At 38.0% G+C, this 20,497-nt stretch overlaps 1 long non-coding RNA gene across 3 annotated transcripts in view; it reads right to left on the reverse strand.

Moving 5' to 3' along the window:
* Positions 1-20,497, reverse strand: part of LOC116272830 — a 97,993-nt gene that overhangs the window by 11,909 nt on the left and 65,587 nt on the right. The window lies entirely within an intron of this gene.

Here is a 20,497-nt window from a genome sequence, read left to right on the forward strand (position 1 = left end):
GTTGATCTTATCTAATGGCCTCCCATCTTACTCCATGCAAAATCGAAGGTTCTTGCTGTGATTTACAAGGCTCCGTCTGCCCCTCACCATTATCTCTCTGAGCTCATCTCCTATCAATCCCCCCTTCTTTCAGTCCACTCCAGCCACACTGGCTTTGGGCCGCTCCTTGAACATTTGAGGCAGGCTCCTGCCTCAGTGCCTTTGCCCTTGAGGTTTTCTCTATCAGGAATATGCTTCTTCTGAAGACATTACAGCCAGCTTCCTCCCTTCTTTCAGGCCATCTTATAAAAGTGATCTTCATGGTGAGACCTTTCTTGGCTGCCCTATCAAAAATCCACCACGCATACCCCAGATGCTTCTAACCCCTCTGTTCTGCTTCAGTTTCAAAATTCATCAATATATAACATATTAAATACTGTGCTTATTTATCTTATTTATACTTTGTCTTTTTCACTAGAATGTAAGTCCCATGAGGGCAGGGACTTGCTCTGTCTTGATTATTGCTGTATTCTTAATGCCTAGAACTGTGCCTGACACATAGTATACATTCAATAAACATATATTGAATTAAATAATGAATGAATGGGCCAGGCATGGTGACTTACACGTGTAATCCCAGCACCTTGGGAGGCCAAGGCAGCCAGATCGCTTGGGCCCAGGAGTTTGAGACCAGCCTAGGCAACATTTCAAAATTCCATCTCTACAAAAAATACAAGAAAGTCTGGCATGGTTATGCATGCCTAGAGTCCCAACTACTTGGGAGGCAGAGGTGAGAGGATCACTTGAGCCAGGGAGGTTGAGGCTGCAGTGAACTGAGATTGTGCCACTGCACTCCAACCTGGGTGACAGAGGGAGATCTTGTCTCGAAAAAACAAAAAGAAAAAAATGAGTGAATGAATGAATGAATGAATGAACAGATCATCTCCCCCTATAGACACCTCTGTACCTGAACCAAGATACTATCACAAGTAATTTTTTCTTTTCTTTCTCTTTTAATATTCAAGAAACTAGTCAAGCTGAAAAAAAGTTTGTACACATTGTACTCATCTTTGTGCTCAAAATAAGAATACTTCAGAGTTGCATTTTGGCCACTTCTTTCCTTCTAAACTATCTCTCTCCATTGACAGGATAGATTTGAAGGGAAGGAAATTAAGTTACAAAACAGAGACAAGATGTACCTTTTTCCCTCAAATAAATGCATGCACAAAAATTTGATATTGAGAAGTTTTGCTTAAATTATCTGTGCTGACCAGACCTTCAGTCCTGGGTCATCATGATGCCAAAAGCTCTTTTTAGAGAGCTCCAAGACAATTTATTTCATAACTTTAAAAGGAAGCTATTATATGAATGTATGTTTACACTTCGGAACAAGGAAAACCATCAAAATTTTTAATATTCAAAAGTGTACATGGGTTATTTATGGGCATACAAAATTGGCTCAAGGTAAGACGTATTTTACAATGACCCCTCCATGGAAAAGGAAAGATTAGAACATGAATTCATTTATATGTAATTCAAAGGAGACCACAGTAGTTGAAATTTTTAAAATTGGTTGCTTTGTTCGAAATGGAAGTGAAAACTATTGCTAATTAATCTTCTAATTGAACTTTTCACTAAATGTCTCCCATTTCATTATTAATTTAAATCGTTTTCACCTTTCTGGGTTCTAGAATCATTTCCCTTACATGAACTTTCACATTTATGTATTTCCCTGAGCTCTTGTAGTTTTACCCCTGAATTTTATGCAGTACCTTGAACATAGTGGGTAGGGACACAGATACCAAATTTCCTATTTTAAAGTGCCTTCAAAGTATCTTGAATTCTTATTTAAGTATTGCTTGAATATATACCTTCACCCAGTGAGACTGTAAACTCCTCAAAATAGAATGTATCTGAACCTCCCTCTCTGTAATTCCTCAAAACCCAGAGCATGTGAGTACTGAGTAAATACCTGTTTAACTTGATTTTTTAAAAAGAAATATTGACGTGTATCAAACATTTAAGAATTAAAATAATGTAATTTTATAATATTTAAAATGTTAAGTATTGTATTGTCTAGTATTGTGAGAGGGACATGAAGATGTTGATTCACCTAGAATCAGATAGGTTATTATGTGATTGCTGTTGTTGTTGATGATGATGATAACTCTTCAGTCCCCCAGTGTTTGTACTATGCTAAGTGGGAAATATGCGTTAGGCTAGAAATATAACATTACTTTTGCTACTGACTTGCTTATACTGTTTTTAAGGCATCAGTGGGTTTTCTCCACTGAATTTACCTCAAGCTAGAAACAAATTTAGTTTGGAAGAAAGAAAGGAGAGAAGGTGGGAGAGAAAAAACTAGAGAGAAGGAGAAAAATGTCACATTTGGAAGATTACATTTTAAGACTCCCTAGAGTACAATAAAATCATCATCATCGTCATCATCATCATCACCACCACTACCATCAGAGCAATCCGAGAGTTTAGTCTAAGACACTATCTCTCTGTTTTTTTGGAGGATAAATATCCTCCAGGTATTTCTTTCCTCCCTGTGCTTAACAGCTGTGTGTCTGTAACCCATACTGTCTTTTCTATCTCCCACCTGGCTCCTCTAATGAGAAACTAAATTGATTTAAATCATATGGAAGCATTATAAGTACTATTTAGTGATGAGAATAAATTGATTCAAATCATGTAGGCACTTTCCTAAATACTGACTGATGAGGAAGTTTAGATGTGTTGTAATTTATAAATAAAATGAAGGAGGTTACCTGGCAAGATGTGAGAGGGAGGAACAGTTATTGTATTCGAGATTTAAAGGAAAGAGTAATGAACACTTCCCAAATAATTCTATGAGATAAGTATTACCCTGATACTAAAACCAGACAAAAACATCACAAAGAAGGAAAACTACAGGTTAGTATCTCAATGAACTTAAGTGTAAAAATTCTCAAAAAATACTAGCAAGCCAAATTCAATAAACAAATGAGGTTTATTTTATAAATGCAAGAGTGGTTTAACATTTGAAAATCAATTAATATAATATACCATCAATAGAATTAAGGTCAAAAACCACATGATCATCTCAATAGACACAGAAAGAGCATTTGACAAACTCTAACATCCTTTTATGACAACAAAATAACTCTCAACAAACTAGTAATGGAAGGGAACTTGCTTAATCTGATATAGGTATCCATAAAAACCCAAAGCTTATCTCATATTTAATGGAGAAAGAATGAATTTAAAACTTTTGTACTTCAATGAATACCATCAAGAAAGTGAACAAACAAATCACAGAATGGGAGAAAATATTTTCAAATTATCTACCTGATAAGAGACTTGTATCCAGAATATTTAAAGAACTATTACAGCTTAATAATAAAAAGACAATTCAATTTCAAAGTGGACAGAGGATTCGAATAGACATTTATTCTAAGAAGATAAACAAGTGGCCAAAATTATATTAAAAATACTCAAAATAATGAGTTATTAGAGAAATGCAAATCAAAACCACATTGAGCACATCATATCCATTAGGATGACTAAAATCAAGAAGTAAGGCAATAACAAGTATTGATGAATTAGGATTGGAACCCTTTACACATTGCTGATGAAAATGCAAATGACGCAGCTCTTTTGGAAAATAGTCTGACAGTTCCTAAAAATGCTAAACTTAGTGTTACCATTTTGATTCAGTAATTGCACTGCTAGGTATATACTCAAGAGAAATGAAAATATTTATCCACAGAAAACTGTACAAATGTTCATAGAAACATTATTCATAATGGCAAAAGGTAGACACAATCCAAATGTCCATCATCTGATGAATGGAAACATAAAAAGTGGTATATGCATACAATGGAATATTATTCAGCCATATAAAGGAAAGAAGTGCTGATACATGCTCCAACATGGATGAACATTGAAAAGATTTTGATAAGTGAAAGAAGTCATGAAAATGTACATAATTGCATGATTCTAGAGATATGAAATGTTCAGAGTAGGCAAATATATAAAGAAAGGAAGTAGATGAGTAGTTGCCAAGGATTGGTGGGTTAGGGGATGAAGCCAGGGAATGGAGTCACTGCTAATGATACAAAAATTATTTCAGGGTGATGAAGTATTCTGAAATTGATTATGGCAATCACTGCACAACTCTGTAGTATACTAGAAACTTTTAAATTGTTCACTTTTAATGGATGAATTGCTCGGCATCATATCACAATAAAGCTGTTAAAAACAGAAGGAAGGGGTTCGCCTTCCATTACTTTTTTTCTTTTTTTTTTTTTTTTTTTTTTTTTGGCGGGGTCTGGGCTTTTTTGCCCTGGTGGGGAGTGGGCGGGCGTCAGTTCACTGCAAGCCCTGCCTCCTGGGTTCACGCCATTCTCCTGCCTCAGCCTCCCGAGTAGCTGGGAGTACAGGCGCCCGCCACCTCGCCCGGCTAATTTTTTTTGTATTTTAGTAGAGACGGGGTTTCACCGTGTTAGCCAGGATGGTCTCGATCTCCTGAACTCGTGATCCGCCCGTCTCGGCCTCCCAAAGTGCTGGGATTACAGGCTTGAGCCACCGCGCCCGGCCCATTACTTTTTTTCTACTTCATTTGCAAACCTTATTAGGACAACATGCGAAGTTATTTCAGCAAATACCTGCTCGCTAGACTCATTTTCTGTCCCCAGTAAAATGAATTCAAACTCAAGAATCTTAAACAGCTGTACAACATTGCATCTATGTTATGGAGCACAATAGAGGATTACTGTTCCCACAGCCATCTCACAAATACTGTCTCATTCGGTGCCCGTCAGGGGAAATATTTGTATTCAATCTGTCAAAAACATGTCCTAAGCACCTACGATAATCATAGTACAGTGAAAGCTCAGGTGTTTGGGGAAAAAAGAGACATCAGACGTTATTTCATGGAGTTGGCGAAATAAGTGAAATGGCAAGACCAAGATAGGAGCAACTAAGAAATATCTAACTATGCATTACGTGGGAAAATTCCTGTGAGAATCCCAGGATTTGTGGTGGATGTGATATTTTATAGCCTTGCTATTGAAAGAAGAGTTTCTCCTAGACCTGTATCTGCTTTAGTATCTATCCCTTGCCTCTGGTAGGAGCAAATACTTTTCCACTTATGGATACTTCTAGTCTTCTCCCTGAAGAAAGAGTGTAAGAGGAAAGCCTTCCATTTCATCATGAAAACCAATCACTGGATTTTTCTCCAGGGAGAGCATAACCCCTTTCATTGGAGAAACAGAGAGAATCTGACACTCAATGTCCCCAAAACCAGTGGGGACTTAAAAAGGAAGGACACTTGCTTCTTTTCCTCCTCTCTCTTTTCTTCTTTCCCCTTCTCTCTCTTTCCTTTGTTCTTACACCTCTTCATTTTCTCACTGGTGGCATGACCTCTCTCCTCTTGCAAGGGATGCATCTCTCTCTGAAGTGACTTTGATTTTAAATACTAGTCATCTACATCAGGTTGGGGGATAGAAGTATACTTCTATCTAGTTTTACCACAAGCAAACTGATCAATTCATTGCTGCTTAGCTCAGGTCTTTGTGTTTACTTTATTTACAAGAATCCTTGAAAAAATGTGAGTGGTAGCATGTAAACATTAAATTGTTGCTGAATTTCCAGCATTACTCATAAGATTGTCTTTTGCTGGCCCCATGCTTTCATTCTTGTTCAATGAGTAAAGTTCCTAAACACAGTATATGTTTTATAGTTTTGAGTAATTACTGTGTAGAGGAAATCACTGAGAAGCACAGGATCGGGTCTAATAATGGGAGAGGTGCTTTTTATGCAGAAATTTAAAAATTAATATTACACCAGAAGTCTCTGGAGGTTACCTAAAATTTTAGATATGGGATTATGATAGTTTAAAATGCAGTTTTTAAAATATAGAATGATGTTTTGAAAGGATGAAATGATGGCTGGGTGCAGTGACTCACGCCTGTAATCCCAGCACTTTGAGAGGCCGAGGCAGGCAGATTATGAGGTCAGGAGATCGAGACCATCCTGGCTAACACGGTGAAACCCTATCTCTACTAAAAATACAAAAAATTAGCCAGGCATGGTGGCAGGCACCTGTAGTCCCAGCTACTCAAGCGGGTGAGGCAGGAGAATCACTTGAACCCAAGAGGCAGAGGGTGCAGAGTGCCACTGCACTCCAGCCTGGGCAACAGAGCGAGACTCTGTCTCAAAAAAAAAAAAAAAAGAAAAGAAAAGAAAGGATGAAATGATAACAGATATAGAATAAAAAACTGCAGCTTCAATGTGGTATATTTATGGCATGTCTATTAAGTTAGAGATGTACTCTCACTAGTCATCGCATAAATATTGTGTGGCAATCCATCATCTCAATCAATCAACTATCCTCCTTGCTGGGCTTTTTGTAGTAGAGAATACACCAAAGAAGCTAAATAAGAGTCAAGCTGTCATCCTTATAAATAAAAGCACAGTGTTTCCCAGAGTCTTTGGAAAAGCTGGAATCGAGACCTTATTTGGGACCAGAAGCCAATGTAGGAATCTCCACCTAACAAATCCAAAATCCAGATTTTCTTCCCTCACCTGAAGGGAGAATTAGGTCTTAATGGCATCTCCCTCCCCAGGAATTACTTAGCAGCCAAGTACATGGAGGACTGTGGTTTGCCTCATAAATTCAGTTGCTGTTGGAAACAGAATGCCAGAGACCAATGTTAAGAGACGGGTGACTGGCATCCTTTTACAACATAGGGCCAGGACTGCCTCACGCATGGAATGAGAAAGCTGAGAGCAAGCCTTGGCACTTCTTACTTGTCTGTTATGCAAGTAGTGCAGGAGACAGAAATGAGATTCCACTTACTTACTGTTTTAGAGGAATAGCAGCCAACCTATTGATAAATTGTGGCAAGGGGTTATCAGACTCTCATCATCAGATCAGCAGTTCCCAGTGCTTGGAGAAGAATAGTTAAAGAGTGAAAAGAAGGAGTAGAAATGTACTCTTTAGCACTCCCCAAATGAAAGTGGAGTAGGGGGTACCCTCTTCGTGGAAACACAGGAATTAGAGAACAATCATCTTGATCTAAAAATTCTCGAACACCAGAAAACATGGGAGCTCAGAGGCACACATTCATTCCTCAATTTTACAAAAAAATTTATATTTACTGAGTGCCAAGTACTGACGTAAGAAAAGATGATACAGGAATGATGGCAAGACACAGTCATTGCCCTCAAGACTGATCCTCAAGGAGATCAGTCTCCTTACACTGGAGTAAGAGTCTGATGATTTGGGTTTTGGTTCTGTCTACCAAAAGAACTCTGTACATTTGCATGTCTCTGATTCTTCCGAGCCTCCATTTCTTAACCATTAAATGAGAGGAGAGCGTAATATGCCTGCCTCACAGGGAGTTAATGGGATTCAGATACAGCGGTGTTCCCCAGGATCCCTTTGTGTACATCTCCCCGTTTAGTGGGTTCTTCCTTTGTACCTAGCCTACTTTATCAATACCTTAGGAAAGAATATGAAAAACTCATTCACCCAAAGAAATAAAAAAACTACTGTGCTTGTAAAATGAGTCTTCCCAGGAGTATTTACATTTTCATGGAAGATTAACTCCTAAAATTGAATATGGAAATAATTTTCACTTATACACTTCCATGTAGTAACATCTTTTCTTAGCATTAAAGTGGCAGGCAACTCCACTAACAAATCAAACTAACGCTTCTTCATGGAAAACAGTGATCTGGAGAAAACCTATTTTTTAAAGCATTTATTAGTTCATTCATAGACTTGGTAAACGTATCCAAAAAGTATTATTAGGATACTCTGCCTCATAAGAGAGAAGCGGGTTTCTTTCCTTTGAGGATCTCCACTGTTGGTGAAGACAGAATTTGTGCAGTACTGACTGGACCACATCTGTCGCAGAAATCATCTCAATCATCGCATTAGAAGAGAGTGTCACTACCCACTACAGTACAGAAGATGAAAGAAGTGTAACAATTCGCAGCATGTAAATGTTCATCTCTCTCTGCCATCTTCCTTAACTGTAGTTAAGAGATGATCACAAAGTTATCATCTGCTACTCCCCAAAACCTCAGTCTGCTTTTGAGCTTAGCAAGTTTATCTACAAAACATCTTAGCACTAGATTCAAAAATATTTATTTAGTGCCCATTATCCCCATGACACTGCTAGGTACTGAAGGGCAAATGAAAGACACAGGCTTTGGTTTCAAGGCACTTTCACTGCTATATGACACTCCAAGTGGAATCCTATGCAGATGGCATCTGAGTAAAAGTTAAAGTAATGAGACGATTGACCTGGAGTAGACGGAACATACCATGCTACTATCTCCAGTATCTGAAGTATGGGTATGTGGCAAAATATTTGGCATACAAGGATACAACTGGGAGCAAATTTTGGAAATTTCAAGGTAACGAATTCCAATTCTAAATATGGAAGAACTTTCCAAATTCTAGAAAATACCTGTGCAGCTTATGTACTTGTTGGGCACGTGGAAGGAGGATACATATGTTAGGGAAAAAGTTGAATGTTCTCTCAGGTAGCACCATGACTTGCATATGGTAGGTGCTTAATTAGTATCTGCTGATTTGTTGTTTGATTTCTTTGAAAGGCAGGCTATCTTATTGAAGTTTCCATGTCAATGTTGAATAATCTACCTCTTGAGAAATCTCAAGGAGTATCAAAGAGAAAGTTTACAAGCTGCTAACATGCTTTTATCGGCTCTTTATTTAACATTTCTAAACCCTAGGTTGTTGTCAGTTAATTATAAGTGAATATGATCTGAAAAGAAACGATGTGGACCTGTTTTGTTTTGCTCTGTAACTACTGGAAAAACCCTAGAGTTTTTTATAGTTTTAGACGCCTTCAGATCATTTGTCTAAACTTTCTGGTAGTCACAAGGCCAAGCTTATCTTTCCCTAAGGTCCAGTTAGCTATTTTATAATCATAGCTGTCTGGGTGGGTCTTCATTTGACTGTTTCTTATTATTGTTTCTTTTTTTTTTTCTTTTTTGAGACAGAGTCTCACTCTGTCGCCAGGCTGTAGTACAGTGGCACAATCTCAGCTCACTGCAACCTCCATCTCACAGGTTCAAGTGATTCCCCTGCCTCAGCCTCCCCCAGTAGCTGGGATTACAGGCATGCACCACCACGCCCAGCTAATTTTTTTTGTATTTTTAGTGGAGACGAGGTTTCACTATGTTGGCCAGGCTGGTCTCGAACTCCTGACCTCAGATTATCTACCTGCCTCAGCCTCCCAAAGTGCTGTGATTACAGGCATGAGCCACCACACCCAGCCTTTAGTATTGTTTCTTGATGAATCTTTGCCTAATGCAAATGAGCAGGACAAAGTCCATGGACATTATCAAGATGGAAAGAAAGAATAAAATTTATCACAAGAGACCAATAAATATTCTGGCATGTTATCATGATTGACTTCATTTCTATTGATAACTTCAAGAAAGAATCTTAGAAGTGTATTTTGATATACTGCAAGTATATAGCTAAGATCCCAAATTAATGTTCATCCATAAATAAAAATGATAGCTAACATTTATTGACTGTTTAGTGAGTGCCAAGGGCACTTTATACAGATTATCTCATTTACTATACTCTGCAACACAGTAAGATAGGAGTTTGCATTCTTTGTCCTGCATATGAGGAAGACTACATGGAGCAGTTTCTTGTTGAAGGGTATCTAGTTGGGAAGTAATGCATATGGGGACTGAACCAGGCATAAAAACCAGAACTGGTGCTCCAGACCTCTCTGCCATGCTGCTATCTTCCCCACACCCTATCCTCAATTCCCTGACTTCAAGAATTAACACCAAATATTTTTTGAAAGAACTTCTGTTTATAAATTTATGTTGTAATAAGGCCAAGGCTAAGCTGTGGACTGCTGAAAGGGAACTGACTGCAGCAAACGATGGCCTTTTCCATTTGAAAGGAAGCCTGGACTGTACTCGTCAGGAATAAGTTCAATTGACTTCTGCTCCTGTCACTTCTGAGAGAGTCCTCTGGCCAAGGTCTTCCTGCCCCATGGGCTGATAGAACTCAGCTGGCTGCCCAGCAGCTCGACTGTGTTCTCCTCCTGAGTGTGACTGGTTTGCTGTTATTTGCAGAATAAATTAGAGACAAGAAAGCTCTCTTTCAGCTTCTCCCTGCTAAATGAAACCAACTCTATCAGCTTATTCTGAATAAGAACATACATATAAGGAATGCCTCAATTGGTTTAATCCAGTTAACTAAACCCTTTGTTAACGAGCATTTTTCCACAATTAACTTCTAAGGACAAAAAAGGCAAATTTCAAAATAATCAGAGAAGAAAACTTTAAAACTCTGCTCTAGGCCTGATACACATTCAATTTAAATCCCTATGCTGCTACAACTATATAATATTACTCACTAATAGTTAACATTGAAGGGAGCACAGTAATTGTGTACCAGATATTTGGACTAAGGGACTCATGTATGTGTGTTTCCTTTAACACAGCAAGTCTTTGAAGCAGACACTGTTATTCTCTCTTTTGCAGGTTAGCAAATCGAGCCATGGAGTAGTTCATTTGCCCATCTAATAGATAATAGAGAAGAAATTTAAACACACATAGCCTGATGCCTTGACCCATATACCACATTGCCTCTTGATTATTAATGCATGAGAGAATGATGACTCCAAAATATATTATTCAATATATGGAGCCAGAACTGGGAACAAAATGCCTGACTCCACAGTGCATTTTTTTCATTGCTACACATACAACCTTTTCTTTTTCATTTTGTCAGGACTCGATACAGAAGAGGTACAAAAGTCTAATGCATTTTAGAAAGATCTCTAATAGCCTGGCTATGGTGGCTCACGCCTATAATCCCAGTACTTTGGGAGGCTGAGGTGGGCGGATCATGAGGTCAAGAGATAGAAACCATCCTGCCCAACATGGTGAAACACTGTCTCTACTAAAAATACAAAAATTAGCTGGGCGTGATAGCACGCGCCTCTAGTCCCAGCTACTTGGGAGACTGAGGCAGGAAAATCACTTGAACCCGGGAGGCGGAGGTTGCAGTGAGCCAAGATTGCACCATTGCACTCCAGCCTGGTGACAGAGGGAGACTCCATTTCCAAAAAAAAAAAAAAAAGGGGGCCGGGCACGGTGGCTCACGCCTGTAATCCCAGCACTTTGGGAGGCCGAGGCGGGTGGATCACGAGGTCAGGAGATCGAGACCATCCTGCCTAACACGGTGAAATCCTGTCTCTGCTAAAAATACAAAAAAAAAAAAAAACCAAAAAGCTAGCCGGGCGCAGTGGCGGGCGCCTGTAGTCCCAGCTACTTGGGAGGTTGAGACAGGAGAATGGTGTGAACCCGGGAGGCGGAGCTTGCAGTGAGCCGAGATCGCGCCACTGCACTCCAGCCTGGGCGATGAGCAAGACTCCATCTCAAAAAAAAAAAAAAAAAAAAAAAAGATCTTTGGTAGAGTTAATCAACCAATCAGAGTTAAATCAAAAAGGAAGTTCTGGTTGATTAATTTAATGATTCTTTAATGATCAGAATCATACTTTTGGTTTAATTGGTTTTCCATTGGCTTCAGGGTATTCTGTTCAGAAAAAAATCAGCTGTGGAATGTTTTTATTTCATCTTCATTAGTAAGAAAGGCCACAAAACATTCAGGGATACTCGTAAAAAACTTGTCCTCTGAAGCATTATGCTTTTATCAAACATCTGTGCTACAACTTTGAAGATTTTTCTCTTGAATCATATTTAGTAGAAATCAAAACTGTGCATAATCTAAGTTTGCAAAGTCAGATTCCTTCCATTTCATAAATACATCCTAATGACTGAATCAGACATTTTAAAAACATTCTCCAGCTCTTGATATCGTAAAAATCCTAAGTCAGCATCCATTTTACTCTTTATAGGATAAAATATTTCCAGAGCTTACAATTAATGAACTTTTAAATTCGGGCATATGGATGTGATATGGTTTTCAAATGGGACAAAAAGAAGTTATTAAACTTCAAAGTGATGACATTTTACCGTATCTTACTGGGCAGCATTCAGGAAATGTCCTTCAAATGAAAGAATTAACTTTTATTCCTTAAATGTGTGTAGTTCAAGAAATGCTAAGATTGTCACAATTGTTATTTCTGCAAGTTCTTATATTTATTATTTTCTTTTTTATTCTAGGTCTTAATTTTTTAAAGTGTATGCTTGTATTTAGTTTATAAACTACCAATTCCTTCCTCCTGACAGTTGTAAGATTTTCAACCCCACTCCAGATTATTCCATTAATTGCTCTTCTCTGCCTAAAGCAATGAATTTTTAGTTCTACATGGCTCCTCCTCCCTTCTCCTATGTTAATATTCATGTTATCATCTTCTTAGAATATCTTCCCACTTCTCATATGCCCAACTGGCCTTCTCTTTTCAGTGGTAACACAACTAACATATTACCAGGAAGCCACCCCTTTTAAGTGGTGGCATGATTTGGATATTCAAATCTTTCTGGGCTTAATTCTCACCCAATGTTCCTGTTATAACTCCTATATTCAAATGAGACGTACTTATAAATCAGCAATGATAACAAAAGTTTTAGTGCATTTTATTTTCCAAAAATATTTGTTATAAAATACCAGCATCCTCCAGCCAGACCACCAAGAATACTACTATCATTGAACATATTTAGGTGTATTGACTAATTACAATAAGGAAAAACCCACACCATCAGGGACCATGGAGTATTTTAGGAAGAAGGTATTAAAATGGACTTATATGATTGTTGCAAATGTTAGATGATTTGGAAGAGAATTCAAGGGAGCATGGTTGTTTACTGTTAAGAAGAGAGGGTAGTTCTGTGACTGGTTATCTTAATAATAGTTATCTTAGTAATGATTATACCTAGATGGAGAGAATACTAGAGTAAGCGTAAGCCGTGATTGGTAAAGAAGTGGCAATTACTACTATCACTTTTGACAGGAAGAGATTTGGTCCATTTTATGTTTTGGACAATGCTTGTGTTTTGTTCAGGCTTGGTTCTGATCATGGAGGGGTCTTGTTTTGTCTCGGTTCATCCCGGTCATAGAATGGCCTTGTCTGATGCTGTTCTGTGAGGTTGTCTGTGGTTGAGAAGATGACACTCAACACAGCTGGGAATGCCAGAACAACTCCTGGCAGCACCATGGCCTGCTTGACAGCACCCAGCCCTCAGAGGCTGTGTTTCCTTCCTCAACCTTTTTTTTTTTTTTTTTTTTTTGAGATAGAGTCTCACTCTGTTGTCACCCAGGCTGGAGTGCAGTGGCATGATCTCAACTCACTGCAACCTCCACCTCCCAGGTTCAAGCAATCCTCCCACTTCAGCCTCCCAAGTAGCTGGGATTACAGGCATGCACAACCACACCCAGTTAATTGTTTGTACTTTTTTTTTTTTTTTTTCCAGCAGAGACAAGATCTCACCATGTTGGCCAGGCTGGTCTCAAACTCCTGACCTCAAGTGATCCACCAGCCTCAGCCTCCCAAAATGCTGGGATTACAGGTGTGAGTCACTGCGACTGGCCCCGTATATTCATTTTCTAAAACTTGAAAAGCATGGAAGGTACAGAGAAGAAAATTAAAAACTTCCCGAGAGTGGCTGTTTAGCAGGGAAGGGGAGAGAGCAGGAAAGCAAGCCATCCTGTGTGTGCTGGCTCCGCAGTGGTGCTTCATCTTTTGGCAGCACCAAGGCCCTGCAACAAGGAAAGCTGAAAAGAGAGCTCCGGGAATCTCCCCCCAAAAAGCCAACTCAGCTGGGGCAGTAAAGACATCAGTAACCAAGCTGCATTCAGAAGCTGGCATTCCAAGTCCCACAATTTGGAACGTTCTCCATGGCAATTGTCCTGCAGTTGCCAGCACTGTGGTTTTCCATTCAATGTAGCACTTACTGTGTTCCAAGCACATGTACTAACTTATCTAAAATGCCTAACAATCTCATGAAGTACATCTCACTGTCACCCTTTCTTACAGATGAGGAAACAGATACATGGAGGCTTACAAAAACTGCCCAAGGTCACAGATCTAGGAAGTAGGAGATATGGGATTTAAACTCAAGCAGTCTGTTCTGGGGGAATGTGCTACCAGCTACAATATCAAATAATGTTAATTACCAAGTTTTGCCCACTTTGAGTATGAAAATCTTGACTGCAATTGTCAACAAGTTTTAGGACATCCCCATCTCCCATCTCTATTGCCATTTCTCTTCTCTCTTTTTCTCTCTCTTCTCATATATATATATATATATATGAGCAGTCTCGGCTCACTGCAAGCTTTGCCTCCCTGGTTCACTCCATTCTCCTGCCTTAGCCTCCCAAGTAGCTGGGACTACAGGCGCCCACCACCACGCCTGGCTAATTTTTTGTATTTTTAGTAGAGACAGGGTTTCACCGTGTTAGCCAGGATGGTCTTGATCTCCTGACCTTATGATCTGCCTGCCTTGGCCTCCCAAAGTACTGGGATTACAGGCATGAGCCACTGCGCCCAGCCCTACTCTCTGTTCTTTACTCTGACCCATTCTGTACTGGGATGGGAATATTTCAAGAGAAGTCACTTCCTGCTTAAGGACAAGATGAAGCGAGGCCCTCCCTCATTGAAAAACATTATCAAAGGTTTCCAGGTAAAACCATCATACGTATCCCTGACAGTAGCAACTTAGAGAATTCCTGTTGAACACCCTCTACCCTTTGTGGGCTATAAAAGAACCAAGAGGTAGACGCTTTGGCCATTGTCTGAATTGAGCAACCTTTGGGGCTTGATAATCATCTATTTACTTTAGATGATACTAAATTAGAAGCAGTCAGTATACAAATACACATTGATCATCACCTCAAGACCTAGACATTATGGGGATGAGAAAATATCTAAAGAGTTCATCATCTTTTAGGCAAATTTCTTATGAACCCGTTTCTACCCTGTCAAAGAACAACATAGATCAAGTAATTTCATTTCATATTCCATTCTCTGTTAGACATCCATAGTCCTGAACCAGTCAAATTAATGAATAATATGCTAATTTCCCAATTAGGCATAATTGACATCTATTGCCACCTCTACCAACGTGAACTGAACAGAGGAGGAAATGGGAGAAAAATTCAGAATCATTGGGTGACACTCAGCAAGTTTCCTTCTCAGTAAAATGAGGCAAATAATATCTATTTCACAAAACCCATTGCCGAATATAGGGCTGTTAATAATAATTATTGTAAGAACTAATGATAAATAGTAACATTTATTATTATTAAAGTTATAATGTATATTTAATTACTCAATAAATTTTATAAACAAGTTATATAAAATATATAATTCTATTAATATAGAGAGTAAATTTCATAAAATACAATATAAATTAATGTATTTATATCAATTATACCTATTATTGTTAAGCTAGTATCATTACAGTAACTATTACAAGAAGAATGTTTTCAAATATCTTTAAAATTCCTACATGTAGATCATGGCCAATTCAGTTTTAAAAACATTTATTGAGGGTTTACCATAAGCCAATAATTAATATACAAAAGTGAAAAAGGCAAGTGCCTAACCTGGCCAGTGAGGAGTTTCTGGACTGGATAAAAGATGGGCCCACCAATGGGCAATCTCAGTCTAGTGTATAGTAAGTATTGTGATTTGGGTTGGAATACAGAGGAGAGACGTCTAAGCTGGTGGAATGGGGGTGAACAGGGCAAGCGGAAAGTGTTAGAGATGACACATGTTCGAGTGGTGAGCTTATGCTTGAGATCATGCTAAGTAGGAATCAGCCAGCTAAAGAGAAGGAACAATGGATAAATTATCCCACATAATGCCAAAGACGTGAACAATAACTTAAAATACTGATGCATTATCCAGACTTTTTTTCAGCTGCTTTGCTGGTCTGAGTTTTCAGTTGACTGTGATTTTATTTTTTCATTCATTATTCATTCATTTAGTTGGTGCTGGGATGTCATAATCAGGGGTGATTTTCACAAACACAATTATTGAAAATGTAGCTAACCAAATGCAGAAATAACTGCTAAGGGAAAGTAGTAAGATTTCTTTGGAACAGGTCATAAAAAGGAGTATTTTTTTTTAACCTCTATTTCTTACGTCTCTGATATCGGTGTCAAGTTTTCACATCGTGATTAACATGTTCAAGTGAAAAGGGATATCCACTAGTATGTCTTTGGAAGGCAAATGTAGAGAATTCTAATTCTGCTGATTAAAATAAACTAGAAACCACAGATCATGCTTATTAAAGCAGTGTAGCAAAGAAAAACTCAGTAGAGAGCTTTAATTGAGTCAGTTACAACTAGTTTCGATTGAATTTGATCCTTGTTAAAAGTATTTTCTTTGGAATTGTAGGTTTTGGAGAGGTTGAGTGTAGGATTAAAATAGCAACTCTAAAAATTATATTGGATTTGTAGAACAACATTGCTCTGGAAAAAAAAACTTGCCAGCACCATGGCTCGCGCCTATAATCCCAGCACTTTGGGAGGCCAAGGCGGTGGATTACTTGAGGTCGGGAGTTTGAGACCAGCCTGGCCAACGTGGCGAAACCCATCTCTACTGAAAATACAAAAATCAGCCAGGTGTGAGGGCGGGTGCCATAATCTCAGTTACTCAGGAGGCTGAGGCAGGAGAATTGCTTGAACCCGGGAGGCAGAGGTTGCAGGGAGCTGAAATCTTGCCACTGCGCTATGGCCTGAATAAAAGAGTCAGACTCCGTCTCAAAAAAAAAAAAAAAAAAAAGAAAAAAGAGAAACTTCTCTTTAGGCCTAACTAAAGAGTCACCAGAGAGTTTTCCTACAGCAGCATTAGATGCAATTACAATATGGAAGCTCACATTAGAAGAGTAGGAGTTTGGAAAAATGTTCTTACAGGTAGGCTGGAGCTGGTTCTCAGAGAAGATCCATCTTACTTTAGAAGTCATCTTTATGTGTTGGAGAATGATCACTAGAGGTTCAAATGGAATTATAACCAGTTCTGAGTGCTCCCCACCTCAGTGAAGACTGATATCAGTTTTGTTTGGTAACAATAATTTTTTTAAATTTAAAACATTTAAATATTCACTCTGGCAGACCTGCACTACCATGACCATGAAGAACTTTCATGATCTTTATCCTTTTCATATGGCGCAATTGCAAATAGCAGAACTTACCAAATCATTGTTAAAGGGGGATATGTTAGCAAGCTGCCATGTATGTTTTCCTTATTGTTACACAATGCTTCCAATGGCTTTCACTTGGAAAGAGGTCTCCCCATCAGCATCCCATCAGACTTGTGGAGCACTCAAAACACACACACACACACACACACACACACACACACACACACCCCTATTATTTCTATTCATCTCCCTTCTTGAATTTTTCTCCCAGTTTTTCCTCTGTCAAACTCTTTTTTACCCTTAAGAATTCTCTCTCTTTTATTTCAAAAAACTTTGCCAAAGGAAATATTAGTCATCTAATAATATCCCGAGTGAGTTACTTATTATATTATTCTAATACAGTGTGCAAATATGTACTAATGTAATTTAGGGAAATCATGACCCAAGTGTGGCAGTCAGATTTTGGAACATTAAGTTAAAAATGTACTTTGGACAATAGTATACCAGCTCTCTATACCAGCGAGCTAATCTCTACTGAGGGAAAAAAAATAGCAATTATAAACTTTAAATACACAACTACCTCTTCGTAGTTCACAGGGGTTTCTGTCTCTATTCATGTTATCCCATCAGCCTAGACTGTCATTAACATCATCCTCTGCCTAAACCTTTTGAAGCTTTCCCTGATCCCTCAGAAAGAATCAGCTGCATTTTCACAGTACACGGCATACAGCCCTACTTAGTAAGAACAAAATTCCTCTTTGTGTATTATTAGCTAACTGCATGTAAAACGAGTCCAGAACTTGAATGGAGTTGTTCTTAAAACAAGCAGTGGCCTCAGGTGAGAATTAAAGATTTTGGTGGGAAAATGATACAGACGCAAAGAACAGTTAGGACTGGGTACTGGGAAATAATATAATGTAATTCTAATCATCATTCAGAGGGGCACGTCACATTTATATGTGATCCATGCATCGCCTGAATTGGTGGGCCACCAGTGTCTTTGGGGTGGACACTGGTGTATCAGTTTGAGGTGGATGACTTGAATTGAATTAAGACTCTCTGAGTAAGGGTGGAACTTCAGGGAGTAAAATACTATTCGAAAAAGCTACAGAGAAAGTTGGGACTTCTTTCAAGAGAGCAGATGCTCAAAAAATGATTCCAGCCTCAGAATGGAAACCAAAATGAAAAGTAAGAAACCAAGACAGAAAACACTGCAGAGATTGGAAAACAGACTCTCCATGGTTGACTGGCCTCTGGACAGAGTGGCAAGAGTAATCCTAAATCCCACTTTTTGGTTGGTAGCAATCCAGTTCTTTGAATTAGTTATATAGGTAGTCACCTATCTGAATAGATGGCTAGAGAGATACAATATATAGATAAATATATACATACACACACATACTAACATACATAAGCCTGGAAGATAACAAACAAATGACTGGAATAAATACTTGAAGTTGTTAACAGCAGTTTTCTGTGTCGTGGGATTATGGAATAATTTGTTTCACCACTATTTTTCATCTTTCCCAAATTTTCCTTGGAAATGTGTCCTGATTTTATAATCAGAAACAGATAATTAAGTATGTATGTGTGTGAGTGAGTATACTATTTCTTTTTTCTTTTGACTAAACCAGTGATTTTCAACTGAGGCCAAATTTGCCTCACAGACAGCATTTGACAATGTCTGAAGAAATGTTTGGTTGTTGCAACTGTGGGGTGTGCAACTGTCATCTAGTAGGTAGTGGAATGGTGCTAAACATCCTCCAAAGTTTGTGACAGTCCCCAACAACAAAGAATTATCCAGTCCAAAGAGTCAATAGTGCCAGGTTGGGAAACCTGGATTAAACAAATGAAACTTCTATTAAACTTTTATCTCTCCATACAACTAATTCCACTGATACTATACACAGTTATTTCTTATTAATTAAGGTTATTTTTAAATCTAAAATCCTAACAATATCTAGCATTTTAATAAATACAGACATTCTATATGCATTAGCAAGAGCTTAAAATAAATAAGCTGTTTTTACAACAGTATATTTTCTCATTATGTGACAATAAAAGTAATATCTACAAAAAGAAAAATCACTGACATATTGTCTTAACTCATGCTCTTGCTTCTTTATTTTTAGGGAAGTATTGATGGCTTTGTTACAAGTGCCAATATAATTTTTTAGGCATATATCCCTATTTTAAAAGCAGTTGCATTCGAATCTATAATATTGGTCTCAGAATTAAGTGAAAATGACTTCCTGGACAGACAGTTGTTGAAAAGATTGTGTTTCCTGTTTACCTTTATATCTTATATATCGGCTAGCAAAAGTTCTTCTATAACAAACTCTAAATAAATATATATTGGATTGAATGAAAGTAAATAGTGTATAGCTCTTCTGGATATGGTCGATATTTATATAGGTATAAAGCTGTATAATAACTTTTAGAATAAGTAATAAAAATAATCATTTTTGGATCCATCTAGAATCAAGAATTAGAGTTTATTTAATTCAATAAGAAGTTAATGGTCATCTTTGGGGCATTACCAGATGTCCTGCAGAGTATAAAAGTAAGATAAAATGCATTCTCTAGCCATGAAGAATTTGCAATCCAACCAAGAGATAGAACATATCTTGAGAGAACCATTTAATTCCAGAGCAAAACAGCACATGGTTGAGGGCCAAAAAGAGTGACTAATTAGTGCAATAAAAATTTAAGGTATATATATATATATATATATATATATATATCTGACTGGAATCATTAGAAATGGATTCACAGCAAAGAGGAGAATTGAACTGACCCTTAACAGACCAATGAATAGAATTTTAATATGACCAGAATTGAGGAAAGTATTTTAAGGGACAGAAAATATCATAAACGAAGCTAAGAAGATAAGACTAATCAGGAACATGCACACAGGGCAGTGAAAGACAATTACCTTGGCTGGGGCAGGCAATAAATTTGAACTGCTAGTAAATGGGCAGATTATTGTGACAGTCAAATGAGTGAATATCAGTAGGAAAATCCTATAAAATTCTATAAAATATCAAAACATATGAGTAGAATGAAACATACCGTCTCCAAACAAAGTTTGGAAATTGTATTTTCAGTCTCGACCACATTTAAAGTGATTACCTAATCTAATATGGTTTAGTATCATCTTCCTACACCTACAGGCCTTTGTACAACATAAAGCAAAAATCTGGCCTACATAATGTACCTAATGTTCCATAAAAATGACCACTATCAAAGGCAAGCCAAATTTAGCTGTAGCTCTATGTAGCCTTTCCCCACCTTGTGACTACAAAGATAGCAGGAGTCCTCATTTCTGAGGAGAGGTGCTCTCATTAAATAATTATTTTAATTACCTTAACCCTTATTCTAACATTGTGTTTTATCGAAGGGAATAATAGAG

The sequence above is a fragment of the Papio anubis genome, unplaced genomic scaffold, assembly GCF_008728515.1.
Source record: "Papio anubis isolate 15944 unplaced genomic scaffold, Panubis1.0 scaffold218, whole genome shotgun sequence".
Taxonomy (NCBI): Eukaryota; Metazoa; Chordata; class Mammalia; order Primates; family Cercopithecidae; genus Papio; species Papio anubis.